Source organism: Toxorhynchites rutilus, chromosome 1 (genome assembly GCF_029784135.1).
Source record: "Toxorhynchites rutilus septentrionalis strain SRP chromosome 1, ASM2978413v1, whole genome shotgun sequence".
In the NCBI taxonomy this organism is placed as follows: domain Eukaryota; kingdom Metazoa; phylum Arthropoda; class Insecta; order Diptera; family Culicidae; genus Toxorhynchites; species Toxorhynchites rutilus.
The window spans coordinates 87,199,930-87,216,008 of NC_073744.1; the positions used below are offsets into that span (position 1 = coordinate 87,199,930).

The window sequence follows — 16,079 nt, forward strand, 5'->3', positions numbered from 1 at the left end:
TAACTAATATAGAAATATAATTTCTTTTACTAATTTATATTTTCCAAATTATTATATTCTGTTCATATCGAACAGTTGTCTACTTCTTCGTTTTTATTAATATGGCAGAGGGCGGGGAGGATCCCCCATCCACGCCAAAGAATATATCAGATAATGAACCTCCTCCTGAAGAGCAGAAGGATGAAACAGAAGATGAGGAGGAAAATTCTGTTTACGAGATAGAAAGATGAGGAAAAAGACGAGAAGCAGGATTTTCGTCTAAAAGAATACCCTGATGGCGCCAAAGGCCCATTTATCGTATACTTTAGACGAAAATCCAAACCTCTTAACGTCATTCGCATCTCAAAAGAGTTGACACAGAAATTTTCCGAAGTTACCGAGATTACTCGGATGGGGCCAGACAAATTACGAGTTGTCGTCTCCAGCAGAACCCAAGCGAATGAAATAACGCGCTGTGATCTCTTTGCGATCGAGTATCGCGTATACGTACCCTGTTGCAACGTTGAAATAGACGGTGTAATAAACGAAAAGGGTTTGACTCGAAAAGAGATACTCGATGGTGTCGGTCGCTTCAAGAACTCTTCACTTAAAAGTGTGAAGATTCTTGCATGCGATCGACTGAAATCTGTGTCACTTAAAAATGACAAACGAGTCCTCAATCGGACAAACTCCTTTCGTGTGACATTTGAGGGTTCCGCCCTTCCTAACTACGTTGCAATAGGTGCACTTCGTTTACCTGTTCGGTTGTTTGTACCCCGGGTAATGAAATGCAACAAATGTATGCAACTCGGTCACACGGCCGCCTATTGTTGCAATAAAAAACGTTGCGCAGATTGTGGAGACAGCCATGATGAGAATCCTTGCGCGAAAGAGAACAAGTGTCTTCATTGCGGCGGGACTCCTCATGATTTTACTCAATGCCCGGTGTACATATAACGAGGGGAAAAACTCAAGCGTTCCTTAAAGGAACGTTCCAAGCGGACTTTTGCAGAAATGCTTAAGAGTTCCGTGCCAACGACACAGGACAATCCCTACTCCATTCTGCAGAACGACGAGCCTGTTGCTGACGCTCCCAATGCCGGATGTTCCGGTACATCGCAGGGTGCCACCAGGAAAAGAAAAATTACTTCTTTTCCATCACTCCCCAGAAAGAATACCGAAACTTCCCAAGTTGGAATGAAGCCTCGAACTGAACGTGCTGAGAATAGGCCGAAGCAAGTACTTCCCGGTTTACGTGGTCATGCTACCAACCAGGGGTCCTCAGCACTTCCCGGAACAACAACGAACACGTCTGTTCCATTTTCGCGGTCGAAGCAACAGCCACTACCTGGCCTGCTTGCGCTTTCAGACCTTATGGATAACATTTTAAATGCTTTAAATATAAATGATCCTCTTAAAAGCATAGTATTATGTTTGCTTCCGGTTGTGAGAATATTTTTGAAAGAAAAATGTGGTTTTTTGGCAGCGTTCATTTCCCTCGATGCCTGATTCAGTGCAAGAGGTCAAGGATTTGACCACTGTAATACAGTGGAATTGCAGAAGCATTATTCCTAAACTAGATCAGTTTAAATTTTTAGTTCACAGCTCTAACTGTGATGTATTTTCTCTCTGTGAAACATGGCTTTCTTCAGCCGATGAGCTGAATTTCCACGATTTCAACATTATTCGCCTCGATCGAAATGACTCGTTTGGTGGCGTACTATTGGGGAATAAAAAATGTCACTCCTTCTATAGAGTCACTCTCCCATCGATGACAGGCATTGAAGTTGTTGCTTGCCAAACACAAATCAATGGCAAAGACCTCTGCATTGCTTCGATATATATTCCTCCCAGAACTACGGTAGGCCGCCATCAGTTCTTTGATACTATCGAGGCAATGCCGGAGCCGCGGGTAATCTTAGGTGATTTTAACTCCCATGGAACAGCATGGGGATCACTCTACGATGACAACCGTGCCACTTTGATTTATGATCTGTGCGACAACTTCAAATTGACAGTTTTGAATACTGGGGAAGCAACCAGAATAGCCAACCCTCTTGCACGGGCAAGCATGCTAGACATATCTCTATGCTCTTCTTCGTTATCCCTGGATTGCATGTGGAAGGTAATCCAAGATCCCCACGGTAGTGATCACCTACCAATAATTTTATCGATCGCTAATGAATCAAGCTCTCGTGAGTCAGTCAATATTTCGTATGACCTCACGAAGAATATTGACTGGAGAACATTTGCGGAAATAATATCTGAAGCAATTGTTTCAATGCATGAACTTCCTCCACTCGAAGAGTATAACTTTATATCGAGTTTGATTTACGAAAGCGCACTTCAAGCTCAAAAGAAACGTGTACCGGCTACCACTTTCCGACGTCGTCCTCCATCACTTTGTTGGGACAAGGAGTGTTCAAAGGTCTACCTTTAAAAATCATCCGCTTTCAAAAAATTCAGGAAAACTGGATTAGTGGAATGGTTTCTAAAGTACCAAGCTCTAGAAGCCGAACTAAAAGGTTTGATTAAAGCAAAAAAGCGTGGATATTGGCGGAAGTTCGTCAATGGTTTGTCAAGGGAGACCGCTATGAGCACTCTTTGGAACACGGCTAGGAAAATGCGTGGCTGGAACCATACAAACGAAAGTGAGGAATACTCTGACCGTTGGATTTTTAACTTTGCAAGGAAGGTTTGCCCCGACACCGTTCCTGCACAAAACGTCGTACGCGACATTCCACTTCAAAGCGATTATGAGAATTTTTCGATGGTGGAATTCTCAATTGCCCTTCTCTCATGTAACAATTCAGCTCCGGGGTCGGACAAGATTAAATTCAACTTGTTGAAGAATCTTCCCGACTTGGCAAAACAGCGTTTGCTGAACTTGTTCAACAAGTTTCTGGAGCTGAATATTGTCCCGCATGACTGGAGACAAGTGAGAGTGATACCCATACGGAAACCCAACAAGCCGGCTTGCGATCACAACTCGTATAGGCCGATTGTAATGTTATCCTGTATTCGTAAATTGTTAGAGAAAATGATTCTACTTCGTTTGGACAAGTGGGTCGAAACGAACAATTTGCTGTCAAATACGCAGTTTGGCTTCCGCCGAGGTAGAGGGACAAATGATTGTCTCGCGCTGCTATCTTCTGAAATCCAAATCGCATTTGCTCGCAAAGAACAAATGGCTTCCGTTTTTCTCGATATCAAAGGGGCATTTGATTCAGTTTCCATGGAAATTCTCTCAGAGAAGCTTCATAATCGTGGACTTTCACCAATTCTTAACAATTTCCTGTACAATTTACTGTCAGAAAAGCACATGATTTTCTCTCATGGCAGCTCGAAATCTTCTCGTTACAGTTTTATGGGCCTACCACAAGGCTCCTGCCTAAGCCCCCTCTTGTACAGTTTTTACGTCAATGATATGGATGATTGTCTAACTAGAAACTGCACGCTGAGACAACTTGCAGACGATGGAGTTATTTCCATCACGGGTACTAATCCCGTCAATCGTTTCTGCAAAAGTCGTTGCAAGATACCCTGAACAATCTGTTCACGTGGGCCCTCAAGCTGGGTATCGAATTCTCTACGGAGAAAACTGAAATGGTCGTTTTTTCTAGGAAGCACGAACCCGCCCAATTCCAGCTTCACCTATCCGGCAAAACGATCCAACACTCTATGTTTTTCAAATATCTGGGTGTATATTTTGATTCTAAGTGTACCTGGGGGAGACACATTGCGTATTTGAAACAGAAATGCCAGCAAAGAATCAATTTTCTCCAAACAATTACCGGAACATGGTGGGGTGCCCATCCAGGAGACCTCATTCAGTTGTACAAAACAACGATATTATCAGTGTTAGAATATGGCAGTTTTTGCTTCCGATCAGCTGCCAGGATTCATATTCTCAAGCTGGAGAGAATACAATATCGTTGCTTGCGTATAGCCATGGGGTGTTTGCATTCGACACATACGATGAGTCTCGAAGTTTTGGCAGGAGTACCCCCGCTTACTCTTCGGTTCACAGAATTATCCTACAGATTTCTCATCCGTTGCAAGATCATGAATCCATTGGTAATTGATAACTTCGAAAATCTACTCCAACTGACTCCTCAGTCAAGTTTTATGTCTTTATACCATGAGTACCTTACACACGACGTGCACCCTTCATCAGGCATCTCCAACCAAGTTTGCTTCCCATACTTCTGTAATTCCTCTGTCATTTTTGATCTGTCCATGCGACAAAAAATCCATGGAATCCCAGATCACCTACGCTCCGATTCTATTCCGCTGATATTTTCGGCAGAATATGGGAAAGTTAGATCTGATAAAATGTTCTTTACTGACGGTTCATTCATAAACGGGTCCACTGGCTTCGGCATCTTCAATGAAAATTCCAGTGCCTCTTTCAAACTCAAAGATCCTTGTTCCGTGTATGTCGCTGAACTGGGTGCGATATATTACGCATTAGGGATCATTGAAACATTGCCCATCGACCACTATTTTATTTTTTCAGACAGTCTCAGCTCAATAGAGGCAATCCGCTCAATGAAGGTTGATAAACGCTCATCTTATTTCCTAACTAGAATAAGACAACTATTGAGTGTTTTGGTCGAAAAATTATTCAAGATTACCTTAGTATGGGTTCCCTCTCATTGCTCGATTCCGGGGAATGAGAAAGCGGACTCGCTAGCTAAGGTGGGCGCTTCAGAAGGCACACTTTTTGAAAGGCAAATTGCTTATAATGAATTTTTCCACATTCCTCGTCAGTATACGCTCGTAAGTTGGCAGCGCATGTGGAGTGGTGATGAGTTCGGTCGTTGGTTACACACGATTATCCCTAAGGTCTCGACGAGTGCATGGTTCAAGGGATTGAATGTAGGTCGTGATTTCATTCGCGTGATATCTCGGCTTATGTCCAATCACTACAACCTAAACGCGCATCTCTATCGCATTGGGCTCGCAGCAAACAATCTTTGTGATTGTGGCGATGGCTACCACGACATCGAGCATGTTGTCTGGTCGTGTATCTGGTTCCATGCTGCTCGCTCTCAGCTCTCTAGAGCACTGAGAGCACAAGGCAGACAATCGGATATCCCCGTCCGGGATATCTTAGGTAGCCGGGATCCTGATCTTCTGCTTCATCTATACCTGTTCCTCAGAAACGCCGATGTCAACGTTTAATGATGTTTCCTTCGTTGTGTCCCCGTTTCATATCCCTCCTATCCGATCGATAAACTTTTACTTAGTCGCGGCAATACATACACACACTCTTTACAGATGCACGGGCCGAAGGTTGTGCAGTCCACTGATTATTCAACAAGAGCCAAAGGTTGTACCGCTCATGACAACTCTACACGAGCTGATGATTGCGCCGGCTAGTGACCATTCTATCCTGGATTCCTCGAGTCGAGAAAGACGCACCACGCTAGATATGGGGTACAGACTAGAGGGCGTTGCTGATTAATGGTCTGCTGCATCCCAATAGGAAGTATCCCGTGTCGGGCACACGTACAGAGCATCGAAGACTGCGACATACCAATTATGAGAACACTTGTAATACTAACCTCGAGTCAACCGCGAGTAATCGGTTACATATTACTAACATAGTCTAAGCAAACATTGTCAAAATATTGAACTCCCGGCCCCGTTAGGCTGACGTCATATGAGCCTTAATAAAATATATATTTTGGATAAAAAAAGTGTAATTAATAATTATTAATAAAAGTTTCAACAATAATATTTTCCACTAAAATATTAGTCATTCTTATGACGAGTTGGTTCACGAAACACAACTTAAACAGTGTGTCAGGGGGATATCGACCACTTTGAGAATCCTTGGTCTAATGTAACCGTACAATGACTTAAACATTATTTTTATTCAAACAATTATATTCACCAAAAACAGCAAATTTTGGTGCGACCATCTTTGATTTTATTGAAATTTAATACATAAGATGGAAACCACACAAAATCACTATTTGCATTATCAAATAAAAGGTCAATTTAAATTAGGACTGATTTTTTTAAATGGCGTATTCAAAATCATTGATACTTCTTTCAAAAAATCACAACTCAAAATCCAGATATCTGATTATTATATATGATGTTTGACGAATTTGTTGGAAAATTTTGAACTATTTAGGAAAAATAACGTTTCAAATGCACTGTTACTCAAAAATTGAATTCAATATTAAAAACGTTTATATCTAATTCCAATTTAACAAAGTTTGACGTACAGAGGTGTCGTGGTAAACTCACCAAAATGGAGATATAAATTTGAAAAAACAACTTTCAATACTTTGTAGAATTGTAACCATTTACTTGTCGCATAACAAATTTGTAATAGAATTTATAATTCTACACGAAAAACTATTTATATATAGCGTTTTTGTCATGAAAATAATGTTAGTGAAATTTCTCTACGATGCTGGAACCTTAGTCGTAATGTCCAGCTGTTTTATGCAATTTATAATATTTCACGAGCATGATGTTAATTATATTAAATTGGTTAGTCCTAGTATTGAAATTTCATAAATTTTCAAAAATTTAATCTCTATTTTGGTAAGATAGCCACGGCACCACTATACTTCCAACTTTGTTAAATTGGAAGGGTTTTCCAATAACAATTTACAACAAAATAGAACGGAGGGGGGAAGGTGTTTTGAGATATAAAAGTTTTTGATTTAATGTTAAAAAATAATAAAAAATATTTAATTGATAAAAAAAAAGATTTCCTAACAGTGTATTTAAAATGTTATTCTTCCTGAATATTTATAATTTTTTTAACAACTTTGTCGATCATCATATTGTAATCAGAATTCTGGAATTTATGTCACGATTTTTTGAAAGAAAGAACAATGATTTTGAATACACCCTTCCAAAAATCAGTCGTAATTTTAATTGGTTATATGATAATGAAATTTGTAGTTTTAGGTAGTTTCTATCATAAGTATCAAGTTTCAAAAATATCAGAGGGTCGGATCAGCGATAAGGAGACGACAACTTTTTATATTCGTTCCCAAACAATTTCTAACACGTAAAAATCAGGACACGAAAAGCTATTGGGGGTTTAGAAATTAGTTTAATGTTTTTTGCGTTTTTTTTTGTTTATTTTATAGAGACTTTAAACGTGAAATTTCGCAACGCTGAACCAAACAACAAAGGCATGCCGTTCAGAAAAAACATATTCTATTGGGTCCTGGTTATCTCGAAACTCTCAGAAACATCAGGTTCGCGCCTAAGCCAGGAGAAGCTGAAGAAACATTCATCTCACCCATTTTCACAAAATTCAAAACACCACATTTCATTTGTTTGGTTCGACCCATCCCGATCAACTCTTGTTAAACTTTCTTGAGCATTGTAAATATTTGAGGGTGACCACGAAACTCATCTCCAAAGCAGGGCAAATGAATTAGGCACGGAAGCGGTATTAGTATATTAAATATCTATTAAATATATTTAATTCGAACATTAGGGCTTTTCTTGTTGACGTTGGTGAATAACAAAGGATATGGATATGGATATAAAAATATGAATATCATTACCTACTTTTTGAGCTAAGATTATATAGGTCTGGTTTTTATGTTTATTTGTTTAATTATTTTAGCTCTGAACGGATTGCTAAAATAATTGCTTGCATTGCTTGCATTCCAATAGTATTGTAAATTTTCTATTTTTTTTCGGTACGTTATACATTATAAATAATAAATGAAATTATTAAATTATAAATAAACGAAAATTGAAAGAAAACACATTTTTTTCTATCCTGTTCCCGTGGCCGAGGTACAATATTTCAATAGCACTGCTGATCAGGTGAGCGTGGATCGGTCACACGAAAGGCTTCGTTCTTCGGACAATGTGAATAGAGAAAATATTGCAATCTAAGTGTAAACAAGCCATTCGCGATTTCAAATTACAGTACTCACAATTTATCAGTCATCTAGCGACCAGACGGCAGCTACGCGGTAGACTGAGCATTCGTAATGATCTTTCTCAAGCTCGAGTGTTTAGTTTACCAAATTAATCTTTTTCAAGGATGATGAACATCATCATCATCATTAGGGGGTCTCCGTAGCCACATTGGTTGCGCGTTCGCTTAGTAAGCGATCGATCGTGAGTTCAAAACTCAGGACCCTCATTGACCATCTTTGTGTTGTTACAGAATAGCTACGTCCACGCAACAATCATCAGCGATGGAGATCGATCCACGGTCGAAATAAGATCGATTCACCCATACAACTGCTCTGCTCTGCAAGACACATCGGGCTGCTGTTCTATAAATAACTCAACAATGATCAATCAACTGTCTCCGCTGTCCGGTCTAATTGGATAATGTATGAACAGAAGGAAAAACTCTTACGCCTAAATGGCTACTGTGTAAATATGTATCATATGCGATGGTATAGAAGGGACTCTAGCGCCGAAAAATGGCAACTGTGTAATGTGCTAATTATAGATATATGATAACCATGTGACATGTACACGATTAAAATTCGGCTCTGTTACAGCTAAAATGCTAATGAGCCTTAAATAAATAAATGGGATAAAAAAAAAATCATCATCATTGAAGTCGTCTTGCTTCAAATATTAGACAGCAGTTTTTCTCAATGTTAATGTCACATACAGTGGTTTTGCTCGATTCTACGGAAGAATGAAATAAAGATTTCGCACAGTATGGGGCTATTTTGTTCGGAGGGGCACCGTGTCGATTTGCATGCTGTCTGGTGAAGAGTGCTTCTGTATTTTTGCATCGCATCATATTTGAATCAGTACTGGGGTGTTGATTCAAAATTTCTAAAACGCGAGCTTTTCGTTTAGGGAGCAAAGTTTTAAGCGTTTTTCTCTTTGTCGGTTGAACAAAGTGGTATGTTAATGACTTCATTCGAATGATAAAAGATGTAGGTCAGTTATTGACCCAAAAACTTGTTTTAATAGCTCAAAACTGCTTCTAAAGTGAATTATTAAAATCACAAAAACTTATAAATATGAGTACCTTATTCTCGGGTGTGACTTAATTATTCCACATTTTTCCTTTTGTTCTGGAGACAGCGGATGGCATGGTATTTTAGAATATCCAGAGAACAGATGCACCCCTGTGCTTCAAGTGTCCCGGGAGAGTTATACCACTCTTACTCGTTCGTTCTCCATCACTTAACTAAAATCGAGCACCTGATCTCGGGTCCAGAGCTAGATACGTAATATTTCTTACGATATAAGTGAAGACGTGAGTTAGGAGCAGTTGGGGTCAACAAGTGGGCTTCTATCCTTGTTGATCTTCTTTGAAAACTTTTTCTTTGTCTTTGTTAAAAAAATTTGAAGTTTTTGTCTCGCATCTAATCGCATAATGTTGTTGTGTTTGAACAAAATACAAGAGAGCATGAAACGAATAAGTTATTATCGATAACACTAAAAATCTGTAAACAAGACAACCGATATTTTAGCAATAAAATACAAGGCTAAATATTTTTACGTAAGCTCCAAATCATGAAGAGCCTGGGGAAAATAGGAGTTGTTGTGCAGCATTTTAACAGGACACCCATGTCCCATGTCATGGAAGGTCGAAAAATAATTAATTTTCCTGATTTTTTTCGGATATTGAGAATGAAGTGAAGTGTCCGGTTGTTTTGGTTATTGTTTAAAGTACAATTGAGGATGTATTTTCCATTTTTAGAGTGCACGAATAATACGATACTGTATGAAACAACCGATAACTTGCTGGTGGTATCGGTTCTGAAGCAACGGGATGTCTCAGAATGAATTTTAATGAATATTTGGAGTACACCTAAAGCAGTTTTGTGAAAAATGAATTATTTTTCATGAAAAATCGCTGTTCATAAGTTTATAAAAAATCTAAAAAATGAGATATCAAAAAATGGCTATGTAACGCTTTAGATAATTCATGCTTACATACTTACATAGAAAAAATCTGTAACTGTAACAACATTTCTGAGAGCAAAAAAAATAGGGCTTCCCAAAATGCAGAAAAGAAAATCGATTTTTCGATCTTCCAGACCGGGGTCCCGGAGCGTCCGATATATTATTATCTCTCCAACAATCAATATCCCGCTTCGCCCGTTTTGCTATTTCCAAAAAATATGAGGCTGATGACACAGCAGTTTTCGATAGAGTCAAGAAACCTTTTCATGGCCAAGAAAAAATTCTGATTTCATCTGATTCTGCTGTTCGAAGCACAAACGGAAGTGTGCGAATTAGTAATCAATAAAATATGAGCCTAAACGAGATCTCGGCGTTCTGTTCCTTCAAAGTACCGCAGCATTCATAATGAAGCTGACTTGAAAGAATAATTCGGTATGTTTAGTTACTGTTCTGTTTATGACGTTTGAACAAGACGAGACAATTTCTACTCATTTCACATCTTTCTTCGTCCCTTGGTTAATGATGAAACTGACAATTCACTTTATCTTCTGATACCGACTTTTATACAACATTTCTAGGTCGGGTTCAGACTCATAAAAGCACGCATATTAGCATAATGATCCCAGTTGGGTTTCAGTTACTAAATGGTTAATAAATTTGTCAGAGTAAACAAATCTTTCACCGGCATTCAGGCCTCTTTATATGCATCTCAGAAATCATTTAATTATACTCAGCGATGAGCTAAAAATAAACAAATTTATTACATTTTGTTTCTCAACGGCGCCGTCTTCTCCACAACATAACTTCATCGATGAGCACACTAACGATATTTTTATTGCGCTACCTAAAATTCTTCAGATTAGTCAATCCATATCCCACCAGCCGTGATTATTATGCAGGTGCCTTCCATCATTGCCTAAAATGCAATACCTCCCAGGCTGGGGTTTCGGTGGAGAAAGCGTGCGGAAACCTCGCAGTTCCGTCATCATCGTCGCATTGTGTGGCAGTTTGACAAACATCGCATTAGTGCATCTGCATAACTGTGAAAGGCTCCATCCTGTGCGCGTATCTCGCCGTGATTGATAAAATATAGTTCCACGTGAGCGAATAAGCCGTTTTAATTTCATTAACGACCCATTGATCTTCAGAGTGCTCACGTGAGTCAGCAGCATCCACGAAAGTCATAAAGCCTTTGTTCTTCAGTTTCTGTTTATTTGCCCAACACGATTTATCGTTTTGTCTGAGAGAAATATTCATATCTAGAAAATTTGGTCGATTTTTTCACAAGTTCTCTTTTAGAGTTTGAGCGCTTGTTACGAGAAATAGACGATAAATCTTTCCCCGCGTAACAAATATACTTGACGACAACAGCTAGACGCCCAAGAGCGACTCACAGACCATATCGCTAATTGTAGACCTTGAACATATTTGATGCGATTATGTTTGAACGTTTGTCGGTGAACCATTCATTTCAGGATTATGCAAATCTAATCGCCGTTGGATTATTTCCCATAAATATCAGGCAGAGACAAAACAAGGCTATTCGTATTAGAGCAGTAACCGTTATACTTTCCGAGGCTCAGACGAGAACGAATGATGGATTGAGACAAAATTAATTTAAAGCTTTTAGGGTGAAAGGGAAACCTACAATTGTTTACTGAAACTAGTGTTTCGGGTTACACCCACTCAGGCTCTGTCGCTAGCACACCTTCTTTCAGCGTTTGTTTGATGACCTAAGCAAACGTGACGCTCCAAATCGATGCATTTAAGCTTGAGAAAAGTATAGAGAAATGTTTCACATGCATCATGACCATTCGGACGGCCATTGACCGCTTACCGGGGAAACCATTTTTTTCTCACGGTAGAACAACATGTTTATTCCTCGCGATTTGCTGAAATTTGAGGGTAGATAAAAAAAAAAACTACATTTGTTGATTCTTCGTTCTTTAGCTCATAATCTTAAATGGAAAAACAAGCTTTGTTGATGGCAAAAACCAATGAGCGTTTTTTATACTGCGTTTTGAATTGAAATATGGTGACAAATACGCTTTTATACGTGCTTTCGCCGCGTACAATGATTTGGAGGACGCAATCGATCTCAGCGATCTCCAAACTATCGGAAACACTTTTCAATGCGTTTTAATTATACAGGTTGGCCCGGAAATGTTTTCTTTATAGACATTCGCTGTATTCGGGTACCATCCAACTAATTTGAGCCTTTGTTACCTGGCGAAAGTGAGATGAAGATGAAAGTGAAAACGGATGCGGTGTTGGATGCGATCTTACGAAGCGATCGATTCAGCGAATAGAATATATTAGCGATTCCACCAGTTTGCCTTTCCCAGCCTTATTTCAGTTTTTGCTTCATAACAGGTATTTGATCAAGGAAAACATTATGTTGGCAGAAGAGAAGTTTTTATTTCACTTGATTACGAATATTCTTAACTATACATACAGCCATTCCATGCCATACCGATAAAGTGGTTCTCTGATTTTCATGAAAAGTGGTAGTTTTGTTCCTTTTCGAAAACTATTAGACCCGTATTTTTTAATTTTTTTCATTAGGGTGTCCATTTTCTTTTGACGTGGGACTACGTCTAACCGGAATATACGGGGATGAAACGAAAACCTAACCACAGAATATGCAGGAAAAAATGAAAGATTCCGAATGCTCATAACTCGAACATTTCTTAATAGATCGGAAAGATGTTTGCATCAATTGATAGGAAATATGTATACGCGACTATCACAATCAATAAAATGCTGTTTTCCATGAGATAAACAATTGAATAATTGTAAAATGTCAAGCGTTATCTAAACGCCCTAACTGTCAAGTTTTGATTGGCCCGATTTACAACACAGACTTCAAAATCAATGTACCTGTGGGAATCCGCTTTGCAAATATACATGCAAGTAGGGGGTATTGTTGTTCCCACCGAGCTGTGTTTTTCCTAACACGGACTTCAAAATCAATATGCCTGGGGGAATCCGCTTTGCAAATACATGCAAGTAAGGGTATTTTTATTTACACCAAAATGTGTTTCCCAAACACGGACTTCGAAATCAATGTGCCTGGGGGAATCCGCTTTGCCAACACATGCAAGTCGGGCGTAGTTTTGTTCCCACTAACATGTGTTTCCCTAAGATAGATTTCAAAGCAAAGATGCCTGGGGGAATCCGCATTGCAAACATATGCAAGCTGCGAGTACTTTTGTACTTTGTACGAAAAACATAATGTATTACAATGCGTGAATTGATTTTACATGGCAACTGTTCAAACTTTTTACTTACAAAGCAAATATGTTAAATTCAATTGAATGTGAAAATTGTTTCATTCAATCGATAATTTAATCAATACAATACAAATGCTTACTTTGACAGCGGTAGTCCCACGTCAACCTTGCGATTATATCATAGATATAATCAACTTGTTTTTTAGGGTGGTTCAGAAAATCAACTTTTTCCCATTTTCTCCAAAAATCTTAAAATACTATACTTCCTAAAAAATTGGATTCGGCTTTCGTAATTAATAATTGTGTTTGTTTTTTATAGTTTTTGAAGTCTCGGGACCAAGGGCACTATATATATATATATATATATATATATATATATATATATATATATATATATATATATATATATATATATATATATATATATATATATATATATATATATATATATATATATATATATATATATATATATATATATATATATATATATATATATACCTAACCGAACCTAACCTGAATATTCACCATCCCCGGGCTTCTGAATGCCAAAGGGGGACTGCTCGTTGCCAGATAGAAATGTGGCAACACTGACATTTCTATCTGTACCAGAGCGGTTGAAAATCTTTCCTATCTGTACTTTTTTTTCAAAAATCTGTACCATCGAAAATTGTAGAGAAAAAAATATTTTATTAGCATGAAAAAAATACTCATTTATTTACTACAAATACTACATTTTCATTTGCAAGTTCTGCTTTGTTTCATGATGCTTATACATAGTTTTTCTGAATCTAGATTGCATACTATAATTTATAAAATTTTTCGAGATGCCGCCACGATGTTTAATCAAATCCTTTGACTTCAAAATAGCGTTCATCGAATCGTTACTGAGCCCATTTCGAAGCTTATTTTTGTTCTGATTATCCAGATCTTGTATATTCCCATTGTAGAATCCTGGGAACGCTTCTAACACAATGTTAATGCATGTCAAAATGGAAAAGTTTCTGGGATTGAACATTGCTACAGCCTTGAGCGTTGGATCGTAAAATCGGATCTTTTTCCCATTTGCTTGAACAGCTCCACAAAAAAAACTGCGACAAATATCCTTAAAAACGATTTGCTTTTCGCTGCCCATTGTTCTGATAGTTTCTTCTGCTGTTATCCCAACCTAAAAATTCTTGCCGCTTTTGAAATGATTTTCAAATTTAATAGCATTTGACATTGCAGCAACGTAAAATTCCTTGTAGATATTAGTGAGAATGATCAAATAAAAAACTTTCAGCTCTTCATTTAGCATCGTGAATTCAGGCTGAATACTGGAACAAACGAGTCAATCTGTTGATCTGGGGTTAAACATATATCGCACAGTTCGTCGTGAATTTTTTCAGACGATCCTTGTAAGGAATTCTGAATTATGAAACTGATTAATCATTGCATTGTAAATGCTTTTATGATCAGCAGCACCTAGTGATAGTGCAACGTAAAAGTCGTGATGTACCTTAATGTTGCTTTGCTCAAATGTAAGAAATTTCAAAAGTGGAAAAAATTTGTACCAATCTGTACTTTTTCACGAAAATCTGTACCCTGTACCGTACAGAATCTGTATAAAAATAACGGAAAAATCTTTACCTTTCCAGATGAATCTGTTTGTGTGATAACACTGGTCCTGACCGAGGAATTGTGGGACAATCGCGCAGGTGCTAAGGATGATCGACTTTTGGATGCCGGCCAATTTCTTCTCCATAACCAACATCTTTTGCGCTTCCAGAAGTGTTTTCGGGACAATTTCAGTTCCAGAGAGAGCGAGCGGAATGGTGACGTTTCGGTCGCTCTTGTCATGCACCATAATATCTGGACGGTTGTGGTGATCGAGAGGTCGGTCACCTGCGATCCCAGTACAGCTTGAAACGGTCCAGGACAGGTGCAGGCAGGTACCGGTAGTTGGGTACGTTGTCTTCCAATAGACCACATTGGAGCGCCAGTTGTCGATGAACAATGCGGGTCACGTTGTTGTGGCGCTCCATAACGTTGTGGTGTTGGCCATAACGGAAGGCTTCCCGTGCTCTTGTAATGTGCCTTATGTTTTCACCTGGTTGATTGCACATCCGGCAAATGTCATCAACGTCTTGATGCCAGACGTACCGCCTGCAGTTTCTTGTCGGCATTATCCTGTCCTGGATGGCTATCATGTCGGCTTCTACTACTGAAGAGAGTTCACCACGCGTTAGCCACAAATTAGATGCGGCCTTGTCGACGTGTGGCCGGTTCAGTTGATGGGGGCAGTCACCAAGCACTGCCTTCTGCTTCCAAGCTGCAATGTTCGCCTCCACTGTCTGCAGATTGGAGCTGAGTTGGTACTCCGCTTGCACCAAGTGCAGAGCACTGTATCCACTGTCAGCGGCGCAGACATCCTGGTATAGCGCGTTTTGTTTGGGACGTTCTGTGAAGTACTCGCGCAGTTGTCGTATTTGGGCAACACACACTACAGATATGTCGACAATTGCAAGTCCCCCTTCTTTGCGTGGGGGTGTTACTCTCTGCAGTGCTTGAGGATGGTGCATTCCGGTCTTTTTGAATTCTTTCCTCATCCTCGTCTCAAGGTCTTCTAGGTCAGTTTTGCTCCACTTGACTACTCAAAAACTGAAGGTCAGCAGAGGAACCGCGAATGTGATGATCGCGCGTACGTTGTTCCCCGCGTTGAGAAAAGTCCTTAGGACACAGTTCACTCGACTCAATAACTTGTCTCACAGCTCCGTCTTGATGTCGGAGTGACGAATCCTGGTGATATTTATCCAAGATCCAAGATCCAAGAAACGAGTGAGGTACGGAGTCATAAGCCTTCCTGTAATCGATATAAGCCACACTTATGTTCCGTTGGTTCTATACAGCCTGGCCGACTATGTCTGCGTCGACGATCCGGTCTTTGTAGCCATGCGTTTTTTTTTCCATCTTTTTTGCTCTTCTGCGTTGATGTGATGTTGTTCG

The 16,079-nt window shown here is 39.1% G+C and overlaps 1 protein-coding gene across 1 annotated transcript in view; it reads left to right on the plus strand.

The window, feature by feature from the left end:
* The window catches only part of LOC129776568 (uncharacterized), a 139,677-nt gene that overhangs the window by 79,443 nt on the left and 44,155 nt on the right, over positions 1–16,079 (plus strand). The gene's annotated exons all lie outside the window — the stretch shown is intronic.